Source organism: Vipera berus, assembly GCF_964194415.1.
Source record: "Vipera berus genome assembly, chromosome: 7".
Classification (NCBI taxonomy): Eukaryota; Metazoa; Chordata; class Lepidosauria; order Squamata; family Viperidae; genus Vipera; species Vipera berus.
In genome coordinates, this window is record NC_138209.1 from 27,803,599 (window position 1) to 27,819,106 (window position 15,508).

Genomic DNA, 15,508 nt, shown 5'->3' on the forward strand with positions numbered 1-15,508 from the left:
TCATATGAGCTTTATGTTTTAATGTAATTATCTTCATAGTACTTCTTCCTAATACTTTTCAATTCAACATTTAGATTACTTATGATACCTTTTTGGCTTCCCAGAATTTAGCTATCATTAAAATTATTTAAGTCTCTAGTAGAATAGTGGAAGTTACATAAAATGTACATATGTTTGCATAACTCGTTAGGTATTATTGTTGCCACTTAAGAAAAAAAACATAATGGAACCATATTTTAAGATTTGATTTAAAGCATACAGTATATAGATACATGCAAACATATTTTTAACAAAAACCACACTAAAGTAAATATGGAAAAGAAACAGTAAAAACAAATGAATTCCTCAAATAAGTGGTATGGAAGAAGGTTTTTCTTTTTTCTTTTTTTGAGAATCAAATTTCATTTTTTTTGGCAAGGTAGTATACTGATGTATTAATTTGGAAGAATATAATGTGAGCAGAAAACCTCTCATCCAAATCCTTAAAATATTCTTTCAAGGCAGTTCAGATGGTTGGAAGAGGGTTTAGTTTCTAGACTGAAGTGGTTGGGTTCATATAAAACTCTTCCTCCCATTCCCACCATAAGTATTTTGGGGAAAATATGTGCTATCAAAATTTAGTAATTTGACACTAGAGTTTAACATGTTCTGGTATCAGGTGTTTCAGGAGTCCATATGGAATAATATTTCCTACTTTCCTGCTTCAGGACAAGGAGATTCATAAGTAGGTTTGTGCTTAGTTGGGACCACCAAGAAAAAGATCAAAACTAGAATTGAAACTAGGAATGTAGCAACATGTGAGAATGGTTCTTTCTTGCATATACAATACTACACAATTTCTGACTTGTATGGATTCTGGAGTACTTCATTTCTCTTTTATCCCTTTTATCCTGCTGTCTTATCTTGGCCAATGATAGTATCTATTTAGGGAAGCAATCCTCAGAAATCAACAATGCAAAGTTTTTCTTTGTAATTATATAATGAATTTCACACAATTCACTATACAAATATTTTAAAAATGTTGTGTTCCAATGTAAGAATGATATTCACCATTTTACTGAAACAAAGCAGATCTATATTAAATCACTATCTATAGTATACAATATCGATGTTAAACTCCAAAATACAGAAAAAGCAAGATATTGAAAGAAGTGAATGTGAACAGTTATGGTGTACACTTTAGCTTGCTTTTTATACATTTTATACAAGTATACATAGCTATTACCAAAGTGACAACTATACATATGTACCTAGGCATTTTCCAAATAACATCCTGAAAATATAGTCTAAATAATTACATGTTGAGTATTTAGTTTTAATATTATATAAATAGATATTAATGTTGTCTGATTACAAAAAATGCAAGTAAGAAAAATATCTTTCTAAAAAAGTAATATTTTGACCAAAACACATTAACTCCTAGATCTGTTTCAAAAATAGAATGCTCATATATTTATCTTTACAATTAATGAGATAATTATAATTATTATGGTCCTTTTAAGTGATAATTTTGTAGGGTACAATGGGCAATTTTTCCCCTTTCAATACACAGTACAGATTTTTCTGCAGTGATTGGAAATGCATACTGCTTTGATCTGTGACCTTTTTGTGGTGCTAATCGGGTTCCTGATATCATTATACCTTGATCATTAATCATATTTTCCTCCATCTCATCAGCCAACTAAACAGCCCAAGCCTCTGTTTCAATCCTGTGCTTGGCAGCTTCTGCTTTTCCGGATTATTACACTGTGATACTTTGGCTTCTCATAACCAGACCCCCATCAAGCTGTGTACTACAATTAGAGTCAGATGGTCCTTATGGTGAGTGGGGAAATAGTGTTGCAGCTGTCTGTCTCTTATTGGAATAGTCCAACAAGAGAAACAGATGATATATAGAGCAGTATATAATAACAAATTGTATAGTACTAAGGCAACAGTGGGGATATATAATGCTAATTGTTAATCATTGCTATTTTAATATGACTGTTAAGATAACATAACATAACGTTTAAAATTAAAAATCATTATTTTGTCCATTTTGGAACAAGGATGAAAAGATAACGATAATTCTCTTTAAATATGACTTCTAAATTAAAATAATATAGAAACACAAAAGAGAAATCATGAAAGCTGGGCAACAGCAGAAATAAAGGAAATACCATCCAGTTTTAAAGTAGAAGAATGTCTACTTTATAGGACATTAATTAAGTGCCTGGAGAACAAAAGTATTCAAATAGTATTTGAAAGTATTGACAAATGAAGGTTAGGATTTCCATAGATTCTGGAATCATATCAACCATGGTCCTGGACTAGGTGATTTCTTTTTATTAAAGAGTTTTACAAAAAAAGATTTTACAATACGTATCCCCATAACCCACCCACCCCAAATCACCCCCCTTCCCCCCACTTCCCAGAGCTAAATACAGGGTTATAGATATAATAATCATATTCTAACTAAAAATTATCCATAATATAAAATTAACCAAATTCATAATGTGCTTTAACTCCCCTTTAACATAGATACATACAAAGTACTAACACTAAAATTAATAACAATATCCCTCTAAAATCTACTCATAAGCTAAATGGAACTTTTTAGTCCCATATTTATTCTGAATATAATCTATCCATCTCCTCCAAACTGAAATATATCTTTCTTGTGAATGATCCTTCAAATAAGCAGAAATCTTAGACATTTCTGCAAGATTCGATACTTTAAACACCCATTCTTTTATGGTAGGCAAACTATCCTTCTTCCAGTATTGTCCCACCAGTAACCGTGCTGCTGTTATCAAATTCAACATCAAATTGGTTTCTTTAACATCACAATCTACAACAATGCCCAATAAAAACAATTGCGGAGAGAACTTTATCTTCCTCTTAAAAATATTTTGAATGTTCCACCAAATTTTAACCCAAAAAGCTTTTATATTTCTGCAAGTCCACCACATATGAAAATAGGTGGCTTCTAAACTACCACATCTCCAGCATTTAGACTGTACGTTAGGATACATGTTAGACAACTTTTTGGGACTAGGTGATTTCTAAGATCAGTTTATAATCATCTGCCCATCCAATGAGGCTGAATAGTGTCACCTATCTCTAAGTCCCAATTTATATAACAATGTCTTCTGATAGAACTTCAAAGATCTTAACAAGCATGCTATTTCATACAGAGATGTATGCTGTAGGTATATTTATTTCAAGCTATTAGCATTCTGTTTTCAGCATATAATTTCAGTCTTTAATTTTTCAGTCTTTTCACTGGTGAAATGACAATGTGAGGGTTTGTTTTGTTTTTCAGGATAAGGTGGCTTACTATGAAACACATGTTCCTATGTTTCATTATTTAAAGGTATTAATGCAGATATTAAATCTTTATTACCAGAATTTTAGTAATCTTAATTGGGAGGCAAGATTTTGATGGAAAATAAAGTGTGGTATCATGGCTGTATTTTTTCTACATATTAGGACGGAATAATATATTCCCTTGGCTTCCTGTGTATATTCAGTGTAAAAAAAGAGATTGGGATTTTAAACTATACATATACAGGCAAACTTTATATCACAACAATAACCCTATTAGGTTCTTTGGGCTGAGAGAGAATGACTAGTCCAAAGTCACCTAGTTGGCTTTCATGGCTGAGGAAGGCTAGAACTCCCAATCAGATGGTTTCTAAGACAACACCTTAATCACTGCACACTGGAGACGGATTCTTAATATGAGCAAATGCATCTTTTTATTTCCTTAAGACAGGCATGTCAAACTCGGAACGTCACGTGATGTCGCGTGACATATCACAACTTTTTCCCCATTGACAGCAATGGGGACGGTGTGGTTTTGTCGTGATGCATCCGGCCCGTGGGCCGGTAGTTTGACATGCCTGCCTTAAGACATAAATTGCTTGAATATATGTTCTTAGATTGGAGCCTCTACAAAACTTGACCTTTTCAGCTTTCTTACATCTCATGGAAAAGGGCTTTTCTGGAGCCACACAATAGTCGTTTAAAATGTAACTAAAACATATATTTGCATAATTTCACCTTAGTTTCTATATTTTAGCTATGAAAGATAATGAAAAGGACTTTAATGCCTGGAATTGGTCTTTTTTTTTCTTGTTAACTAAAATATTCTGCTGTGATTTTCTTTTCTGATTAGTTTACATTGTATTTGTGTTACTAAACAAGCATAAAACCTTGTATTTCTAAAGATTATCTATAAACAAAATTTTGCCTTTTAAATAAAATTTGATTTAGTGGGCTGCTAGTTTCACTTCTTTTTTGAAGCTATTGCTTTCATTGTCTTGCACTTTCTCATTCAACCGAAGAAATGCTGTTAGAATGTAATTCCCTTGAGAATAGAGTGCTATCCATTATCGTATATATCTTTCTTGCTTTATATGCTGCATTAATGGGTATGTACAAATGAGTAGGTTTTCCTCCTCTGTCTTAGTTTGATATTTATAGCAGAACCTACAGATATTGCATATTGATGCAGCTTTAATTTGGTAGCTTGCATAATTCTTTTTACTGAATTTTTGGTGAAATGTAATCTTTTTAAAATAAAAATATAAAAAAGGATAGAGTACAGACAATACAGAGACAGTAGAGGAAATGTTTTATAATGGCAAAGATCATGAACAAGAAATCCAAGTGTTTATATTAAACATTGTCTATCCATTCATCCTTACACAATATAAGAAAAACATAAGGCTAATAGCAAACACACTAGAATGCTATCTTTCCCAAATAAGTTCACCATTGCAAAATGTCTCTTTTTGCTAATAATATATGGCCCTTCTGTCTCTATATCTCTTCTTTCTGTTGGGCTTGTCTTTCAGCTATTCTTTTTCCTTGTTCTTTTCCAATAAATCTCTCTAAATTTCCAGTTTGTTAACCAGCAGCTTTAGCCTACAAGAATTCTATTCTGTTTTTTAGCTATTCTGTTTTTTGTCTGCAGTTCAGATGAATGGCTCCCTTCAGAAATTCAACCAATGCCTTCAAATTAAATAATGAAAAGAGTATGCATACTAGCTTTATTCGTTTCTCTGCCCAGTTTTCATACCTACAGCTGGACATCTGAAGACAGCTATGATTCTGATCTAGCATGATCCTAGGCCTCATAAATATCTGGTGTTCATACAAACTTGAGTGCACTTCTCATTTAGATCTGTGCCTGAATGTGTGTAGGTTGAAAACCAAAGAAAAGGTCTTGTTCTCTAACTGGTTTAGAGCCTTCCACACTTTAGTAAAGTTAGTTTCTTATGAAACAAAATTCAGAGAGGATTAGATGTTAAAATAGCTTTTATAGTGGAGGTACACCAGGCTAAAGGGGAAGACTCCTTGACAATGCATTATTACCAGCATATAAAAATATTTTAAAAATGGGGGGAACTTCAGGTGGTACTTCATAATACGTAAAGCTTTTAGTGGCTCAGTCGAACACAATCTATTATGCCATGCATGAATATTTAGGGACTGTTTTTTGTTACCATTTGTTTATCACAGGGGTCTTCGAAGTCTAGAAGTCATAAAAGGGCCAACTTTGAAGACCCCTGGTTTATCCTGTATACCTGATATGTACCATCCAGGCATACAGGGTTATATTCTTAGTTTCAAATGACTGTTTTGTAACAAAAACTATAGAAACAGATGAGATTTTCTCATGTGAAGTTTTTGGGGTCCAACAGACATTCGTTTCCACTTTTGTCACGTACAAACAATGAGATCTACATGTGAAGAGTTCAATTAACTATTTTATTGCTTATGCCTATAATACAAGAATCTTCTCAAACTGGCAGTTTGTACCTGGGCCAGACTATATTAAGTTTGAGGACAATCAAAGGGGGTCAGTCTTTGCCTCCCCCTGGCTTAATCGCTCTCCAACAACTGTATATGTACATTGAAATGAGGGATTTCATATATAGTATTTTGGGATGTCTTTCTCATAGTTATGTTGTTATTATTAAGCTTACTTTTACATTTTTGTTTATAAAATATTTTAAACTACAAATTTTGATAGCAAATGCAGCTGATAGATAGAATTATAATATATTTGCTAAATGTTTACACATTGTAGTTACTATTTTCTATCCAATAATATAAAACTTCATTTATATATTAGTTGAATGCTATTAGTTATTTAGTTAATTATGATGCAGACCCATATATGCAGATTCACAGAGGCTCCCAGCAAAACAAAAATTATGGTCATACCCAACAAGGAGTCCCGCTAATTTTAGCTCAAGGTATGGGACAACAATCAAAGTTTTCAAGTATTTACTAAATGCTAACATAGTTGGGAACCATATGGATTTTGAAGGGCAATCTTACTTGAAAAGATCAGTTTTGCAACATAGGATCATCCACTTCTTGGATCCTGATAGATAAGTGTTAACCAAAGTATACTAACTGTGCCAACACATATTGGCCATGGGAAGTAGGTGGTTCTTCAAATAACCAAGCCCTGTGCCATGTAGATCTTTATAAGTAACAACTTGCATTCTGAATTGCCCCTGAAAACTGAATGGCAACCGGTACAGCTTGAGAAGCAGAGATGTCACATAGGCATACTGAAGGATGGCAACCTCTGTCTGCACCACTGCATTCTAGACCAGCTGAAGTTTCTGAGTAGTTTTCAAGGGCAGACCCATGTAAAGCAATAGACAAACTTTGTGGTGACAAGGGCATGAATGACTGGCCAAAGAGTCTTCTAATGCAGGAAAAGACTCAGCTGCTATACCAAATGGTGCTGAACAAAACCCTCTGGAGCACAGTTATTATTTTGAAACCCATTGACTTGAAATAGCAATATAATTTTTATATTTAAAAAAATCTCAAAAATAACAAATTCCCAATCACCTTTCAATTAATGGGGATACTTTAATTCATTCCCTATCCTTCCCTACTCCCAACTCCTGGGTCTGTTTATTTAAATTTTGAATGGACATATTCATGAATTTAAGAGACAGTGATAATATATCAGAAAATCTAAATTGCTTTAGATACCAAATTCAGGGAGTATTGTCTATAATATATTTGTGAAGATTAATAATATTCTGAAAGCAGTTTCCTGAATTCCTCTTTCCTTTATCTTAGCAACCCTAATTTTTAATATTTGAACTTTGGGCAGTGGTAAGCAAATCTCAAAAATGCTAAATATTCTTGGAAAATTGTATATTTTTGATTGATTAGTAAAGAGTAATACTCTTACTCACGTGTCATAAGTGCTGAACTGTCTTGTATCGCTCTTTCAGTCATTACATTTTGAAGTCGTATCATTATTTGGGGACAACACTGATTTCTTATGTGGAGCGAGAGTACTGTATATATTTGTAATTCAACAGTGCTGTTTATAATTCAGATAATTCCTATCATGTTTGAAATTGTATATCACAGTTTAAACAAAAGAACTGAACATTAAGCAAAATTGTGGAGATTTAGGAATTATTTGGCTTGTAGACACAGGATTTTTAATTTTTAAACAAGAAACGATAAAGATTTTATTATTACATAATCCTGTGGAGATAAAAAACCTATTATTTTAAAAATAGAAATATTCATAATCATACATTTGAATAGAGAAAATGATCTATTAAATAATATATCTCTTAACTGTGTGAGGAATTTTGTTAATGGAAGGAAATTGTATCAATGAAAACTAATAGTCAGGGGAACTCTCAAATATTTGTCCAGGGAAGATAGTTTTTGCAGGAGAGAAAATGTTTTTATGAAACTTAAACAATTCATTTATTTTTCTTAGTAGGTGAGCATTATGTGATTGTTTTAACATTGTTAAATATTGTCAGAACAAATAAATTCCAAAGTAAAGATATGTTCTAACAGTCTTGGGTGTTCTTTCACAAATTAACTAGTAGTATAATCTTTTCAGCACACACTTGTCTTTGCAAACATTTAAGTCAGCTAAAAGATTCTGCGTCAAACATCAGCTCTCAAGGAACAAATTATTTTGTATGGTCTAGTCAAAAAGATAATGAAATGGACACTGTGGAAATCCTTATTTCTTCATGATTTGTCTGGATTTTGAAGTTCCTACTGATAAAATAGGATGACTGGGTTTTTCCCCCCCTTTCTTTTGTTTTTGCACTCATAAAATAAGGGAAAACTCAGCAACCTTTACTAGAGGTTTTAAGAGCAAATAATTTAATTTGTGGACTAAAAGGCTGAAAATTAGGATACAATTTATATTTTACATTTATTTAATAGGATTCAAAATGTAAATACTGAGTGTCCTTTTTTGTAACATATAGAATAAAGTTAATCTACTCTTCAGTATCTAAGACAGGAATATTTTTGAGGCTAATAGGTCATCTGCCTTTTACTGAATTATAGAAAAAATGAATGTAAATACATGTTTGTTTGTTTTTTAAAAAATCAGTATAACTTTGGCAGATAATATATAATTTGAAGATAGATTTAGGTCTGATATAAATTGTATTGTAGCATTTATACAGTATTCCCTCTTTCCATCCCCCCTGCCCCACTACCATAACAACAACCTGCTACTGCTAAGGCTACTGCTAAGCTTGTCAGCCGCCCTGAGTCTTTGGAGAAGGGCGGGATATAAATGGAATTAAACCTTGTATGAAAGGCTAGGCTGAAAATGACTCATTACAGTCCAATGTGTTAATTCTTGTTAGTCCTCGAAGGTAGTCCAGGGAAGAAACAAAACAATAAATACTAGCAGTATCTTTATTGTGAGGTTGCAAGATTGAGAGTATTTCCTTCTCTTTTCCTTTAACTCTTGGAAAAACTTGGGAGGATCCCTTTTGAAACCCTTCCCAGGCCTCCTCTCCTTCTGTGGGCTTTTATGTGTAGGTTGTCCAGTCTGTGGCTGTTCTTTCTATTTCCCAAGATCATTCCTGAACAGCATTACAATTCCTACAGCATAATGGCTTCTCTATTTGATCCCAAGTCTCTATTTGATCTATTTTGTTTGTCACAGGCCAACCTCCCAGCTTTACCTGACCTCATTAATAGGGAAGTAGTGATAACTAATAGTGACAAGTGGCAGCCATCTACTCCTATGTTGGAGACTAAGTCACTGAAGCAAAAACACAAAAATGAGGGCTGAATTTGCAAAAGTTCTTGAGGATTCCTATATCCTGTTTATTCTTCAGAATGGCTTATTCTGAAAGCATGAGGGTTTGGGGGGTAGATTTTGAGATATATTTATTAATTATCTTTTCTAGACTATGCAGACAAGGCACTAGCTAAAACCAGATATGCCTTTCCCTTTACTGTTATGCCTTTTAAAAGGAATCCAGGAAATTAAAGTCTAAATGGAAACAATTCAGAATGTTGCCCTGCCTTTCTACACAGAGATATTCATTTATTTAAAGAAGCAGTTAATACAGAAATACTGTTTCCCAGAAAGGTTTTTCCAGGTATTTTTCATTTGGAGGTTTCTGCATTGCTTCAGTTATTTCTTGCTCAGCTGCTGGTTATCATCCCGTTTTTTAGATTGCTTATTGATTATAAGAATAGGCAAGAAAATAGTGTTAGCTTTTATTTAATTTTTTCCCTAGTTTAAGAAGAGCAATAAAGCTTTCAAAGTCTTTATGATTATGGTGAATGAATTAAGTTAGTTATGATGATAAGAGATTTAAAATATTTTATATCCTACTTTGAGGAGTCTCCTTGAGGCAATTTTATGTATTAAAAATTGAAATATAAAATACATTGTTACTAAAGCAGTAGCACAGAACATTTATAACTCAGTAGTATTAAAAATTTAATCTAAGTGCAGGCTTTCATTTATTCAAAAGAAGACTCGAACTTTCAAGTTCAAATAGAATGAAGGCTACTGTTAAGCTTGTAAGCCGCCCTGAGTCTTCGGAGAAGGGCGGGATATAAATGGAATTAAAAAAAAATAGAGAAAGAAAGTGGGGTAGGCGAAGGGAACAGAACCATAAATGCAATTCATGGCAGCTCCTTTCTCAAGGAACTCTCCCCATGAAAAAAATTAGACGGCAGACTTATCCACTTCTGTTCGTTGACATGCAGCCCTTTCTATTATGGATAATTCAGGTTATATTCTGAAGGTGCTTTTGCCTACCTTGTTTATTTTAGAAAACTTGTGCATGAAGTGCAATTTCGGTTTTCCTTTCTGCTGAAAGATCAGCGAGAAAGTTAACTAGGGATAAGCATCAGCACAGTACTCTTTTTTCCAGTGAGTGCTTGTAGTAATGTTGTTATAATTTTATAGTAACCACCAATAGTCAAAATAGCAAATTCCATTGATATAAGACTGAAAGTTACCGTAATCAAATATTTTGAACACACCCATGCATGTTTTGGAATACCTCTTAGGAACGTTATGTAATGGTTATGTTGCCTGGCACAGGTGAATTTTTTTCTAACATTAAATTGGCAGAGGAAAATGATTTAAAACTGATTCCTTTCCTAGTCAATTAAATAGACTGTTGGTTTAAAGTTGTAATTCACTTCCTGTAAGACTGTTTATAATGTACCCCTTGAAAAGCTATGTGTGCCTGTCTTTTGTTTTAAGGCATAACATCTAGGACAAGCAGTCTGCCGTGCAGTAAAAGAATTTGATTTTAGCCATTTCTAAAATTAAAGACAAATATCTGTTTCTATAAACAGGTCCTGGACTGCTTCAGCTGCTACAAAGCCCAGTGATATTTTAATTTGCTAGGCAGACATGTTTACTGTGTACTATATAGTTTATGAGTGTTACCATAAATGAGGTAATCTTGCATCTTGGTTTCCATATGTGAAACATTACATGAGGAAATGCAGCTGGGTTGTTAGTCAATGATATTAGCAGACTTTATTTAAATATAAACTTTATATTGAGCGGTTTAAAATATTTGTACTAGATCTGGTTATGTGCTTTTTAGTATTTTATACTTCAGAGAAACCAGAATTTTTTTTAAAAAAGGCTGCCAAGTGGATATCTCAGTTTCAAAACTGTTAGCAATAATGATTTTTTAAAAACCCAGTTTGCATTCTTGATAAAAGTACAACTTTATTTACTTTCTACAAAACAGCTTGCTTTAAAATTGCAAACATGGTAACATGGTAATACATTAAACAATATTCTTTGGAGTCAAATTTAATGCATTCTATAGGAGTGGAGATACAGTGGATGGATGTAAACTATTTGAGTTAATTTTTATCCAAATCAAAAAGTAGCTCAAATACAGGACTGTCTCCTGGAATGCACTTCTCCAAGTCTTATTCCTTCCCTGTCTTTAAAAAAATTCTGCGATAACACAGCTTCAATGCCAAAAAACTGAAAATGGGAAGATTGGAGTATCCCATAATATACTCTGCTTATGCAGATCTCAAATAGCTTTAAGTTCTCTTGATCTATGCCATGGCTTGATCTGTAGGGAACTAATGTTAGCTCTGGAACAGGTCTGAAAGATGTATTTGCATACTGAAGCAAGACCTTGCTACCTGTTCTGGTTCAGGTGCTGAGATAAAGGTATTCCACCATTGGAACTCTCCAAAAAATAAGAGAATTTATTTAGGAAAATGTTTTAAATATATTCTCTCTGTCTTGGGTTAGAGGGGTAGTAGGTCCCTTATACGTTGTCTGATTTGTGAGCGCTAGTTGTTTGGTCTGTCTATTATTTTTGTATATTGTATTACGTGGTTTATTTTATTTTAAAATTTCTATATTGTAAACTGCCAAGCGTCAAAGTAAAGTTTAGCAGCTTTTAAACTTACTGAATTGAAATAAAATATTTCTTTAAATGCATCTTACATGCAAACAGTCCAAGCTCTGCTGGGCACATATGAACCTTTTATGAACATGAATGTTAATTTTTTTCTGCTAACCAACAATACTTTTAGTCTCTTAGTTAGACTTGACATAAAAACTTTCACTGTGAAATATACATTTTAAGTTAACAACTAATATTTAGAATAAAGTTGTTTTATAAATAACAAAACCATCCCTTTTAAGTATGCAGTTAGATATTTTTTCTTGGAAATCAGTTTAGAATAGCTCCCTTGATTTTGCTAGCTTTTAGTATAATAACGTTTTGCTAGTTTTTTGGTAAATGTGCATGTGTGTTTTGTGAAAATGTAGTAAACAATAACTATCAACTATGTAGTATCAGTTTGTATTTTTTAAAAAAAATGATAATTATTTTGTAAATCTAATGAATTAGTTTTCCTAGTTTTATTGCAATATACACTTTTTGTCACGGCTGCATCTCATCTATCCAGGCTTTATGAGCTGATAGCCTTACATTAGTTTGACACTTTTTACTGTAACTGATTCCATAAAATTTCAGTGTGTAAATGTTTTCTGAAATTTTGGAATTCATACTATCTATCACTTGTTAATGTAGATAGACTGAAATTTTTAAAAATTGTACTCAAGTATAGCTATATACTGTATAAGGGACGCGGTGGCTCAGTGGGTTAGGACGCTGAGCCTGTTGATCAGAAGGTCAGCAGTTTGGCGGGTCGAATCCCGAGTGCCGCGTAACAGAGTGAGCGCCTGTTACTCGTCCCAGCTTCTGCCAACCTAGCAGTTCGAAAGCACGTAAAAATGCAAGTAGAAAAATAGGGACCACACCGGTGGGAAGGTAACAGCGTTCTGTGCGCCTTTGGCGTCTAGTCATGCCGGCCACATGACCACGGAGACGTCCTCGGACAAGCGCTGGCTCTTCGGCTTTGAAACGGAGATGAGCACCGGCCCCTAGAGTCGGAAACGACTAGCACGCATGTGCGGGGGAACCTTTACCTTTACCTTTATAGCTATATATACAGTCAATAAGAATGAATCTGTCCAAATGTTTTATCAGGGTTGTGATATTAAACTCAGCCAGAGTCAAATGTCCGGGAGTAATATACAGGTAGTCCTTGACTTACAATAGTTCATTTAGTGACTGTTCAAAGCACTGAAAAAAGTGACTTATGACCATTTTTCACTCTTACAACATTGCAGTATCCCCATAGTCACGTGATCAAAATTCAGACACTTGGCAATTGACTAAGATTTATGACAGTGTCTGGGGGTCATGTGATCACCATTTGCGATCTTCTGACAAAGTCAGATTCACTTAACAACCATGTTATTAATTTAACAACTGCAGTGATTCACTTAACAACTGTGGTAAGAAAGGTCATAAAATGGGGCAAAAGTCACTTAACTGTCGCTTAGCAACAGAAATTTTGGGCTGAATGGTGGTTGTAAGTATATTTAAAAATTAAAAATTAAATTATTATTATTATTATTATTATTATTATTATTATTATTATTATTATTATTATTATTATTATTATTATTATTATTTCTGTAAATTTATTCCCTATATTTCCACAAGCCTCATGTAATATTGTTGCACATTATAGCCTGGGCATTCTGAGCAATACAAGCAAAAGTAATACTTTAGGGCTGCATAAAAATATGTTCATCTATCCAAAACAAAATGAGTTGCTTTTACTGTTATGTAACTTATTACATACTAATAGACCAATTGGATCAATTGAACCAATGGACCAATTTGAAAATTTTCATTGTATAAATTACTGCAGTTTGTAATGTTGTGGTTTGTAATATGATGGGTCCTTAGTGTTGTCTGACCTTGGTGATTTTCTTGAAGATGTTTCATTACCTAACCCAGGTAACATCATCATTACCCATTAGTTTGGATAATGAAACATCTGCAGGAAAATAACCAAGGTCGGAGAGCACAAAGGACTCCTCATTTCAACCCTAAGCTAGAAACATTCTCATTTATTGGCTTATAGTGTTTTACCATAATAATTGTATTCTTATACATGTAATTCTCACTTAATCCCACAGTTTGGACCAGAATCTCAATTAAGCAAAATGGTTACTAAGCAAGATGTGACATGAATGTTGTGCTCCACAGCTGCAATCTCAGCAATTTCCCTTACAGTTATTAAGTGATCTTACAGGTTGTTAAGTGGAGGGAGTCCCAAGTAAGGAGTACGGGTTGCCTCAAGGAGGCAAGGGAGGTCCTAGGAGGCCCAGCACAGGCCACACATGTGTTGGGGTGCTGCAATGCAGCGCAAGTACAGCGAGGTTAGGGAAAGAAGCCATAACCACCCCAGTCTGGTTGAGCACTGTGTGGAAAAGGTGCCACGATGAGCCAAATACCTGGGAAGTTCCTGTGGCACAAAGCAAACATAAACAACCCTACAAAGGGTTGAATTCCCGAGGTCTCCATAATGAGGCACAAAGTAGCTGCCTTCTAGTTATTTGGCATTTCATGGACGAGTGACTGTTTTGTGCCATGCTGTTGGAATTTGGGCATTTGGAATTTCCCACAGGGTTGCTACTTTGTATCCTACTAGGGAGGCTTTCCAGGTATTCAGCCCTTCATGGGAGAGATAGTTTTTTCACACCATGGCACACCTTGACGTTTGTAACTTCTTCTATTTCTTATTTTATATTCTCTGTCTTGATTATTAGTTCTTTTTATATACTTTACAATTTAATAAAATTATTATAAAAATGAAAATTAGTATAGAAACTAGGGTGATTAAATGTTGGGGAAAGAATGCAGGAGGAGACAAGGGTCAAGGAAAACCATTTAATACTATAATGTTTTTAGGTGTATACATAACATTCCAACATTGATCAATTTGTTAAGCTACCTGACATCTTAAATGTAGTTTAAACAGGATTTTGTTCTTAGGCTGCTCTTCCTTTTCAGTTTTCTTCATAAGGAATTGGATGATAAATGGAAACATAAACATAGCTTGAAAATGTGAACTAGTTCCAAACATTTCAATAGTTTTATAAACAATTGGTCGCAGTTACTTTCAGTTGAATTATAGTTTCCTTGAAAGCAGTAACTCACTTGATCTATGTTAAAGAAATTATTTTTAATGTTTCTCTTATTTGTCTTTAAATAACGGTTGATAATTATATATTAATCAAATACAGCATGCTAAGACAAAATGTAATCATTCAGACTTAAGAAAATGGCTGTTCATGTAGAAGTTGTGGGTTTGTTCCAATTATTTCAGTGTGTTAATTCTAACCCTGTCTCTTTTAAAGAGCAGAGAGAGAGAGAGAGAGAGAGAGGGGGGGGGGAGGGAGGGAGGAGATGGTGTTGATCTAAAACACAGAACTGTCCACCTCTTGACTATTTTTATTGTCAGTTCTAAGCTTTTTGCTGTATTCATTCTCATTAGTTTAGTCTTATTTACATTTAATCTTAAATCTAATTTTTCCCCACTGTGCTCTTTGGTTTTAATTTCTAGTGCTTTCAGATCATATGTATTTTAGCTATCAGAGTAGTAACATTAGAATGACAATATTATTGATATTTCTTCCTCCAATTTTAAAACCATGCTTACGTTTCAATTCAGCTTCCTTCAATATATATGGTACATATAGGTTAATAATTAAGGGATACAGTTTAACTAATCCCTTTGCCAATCTGGAACTAGTCTGTTTCACCAGGTTCTTTTTACACTATGATTTCTTGACCCATGTATAGATTTTGAATGAAGACAATGAGATCATCTG

At 33.7% G+C, this 15,508-nt stretch overlaps 1 protein-coding gene across 4 annotated transcripts in view; it reads left to right on the forward strand.

The window, feature by feature from the left end:
* The window catches only part of LRBA (LPS responsive beige-like anchor protein), a 370,944-nt gene that overhangs the window by 293,478 nt on the left and 61,958 nt on the right, over nt 1–15,508 (forward strand). The gene's annotated exons all lie outside the window — the stretch shown is intronic.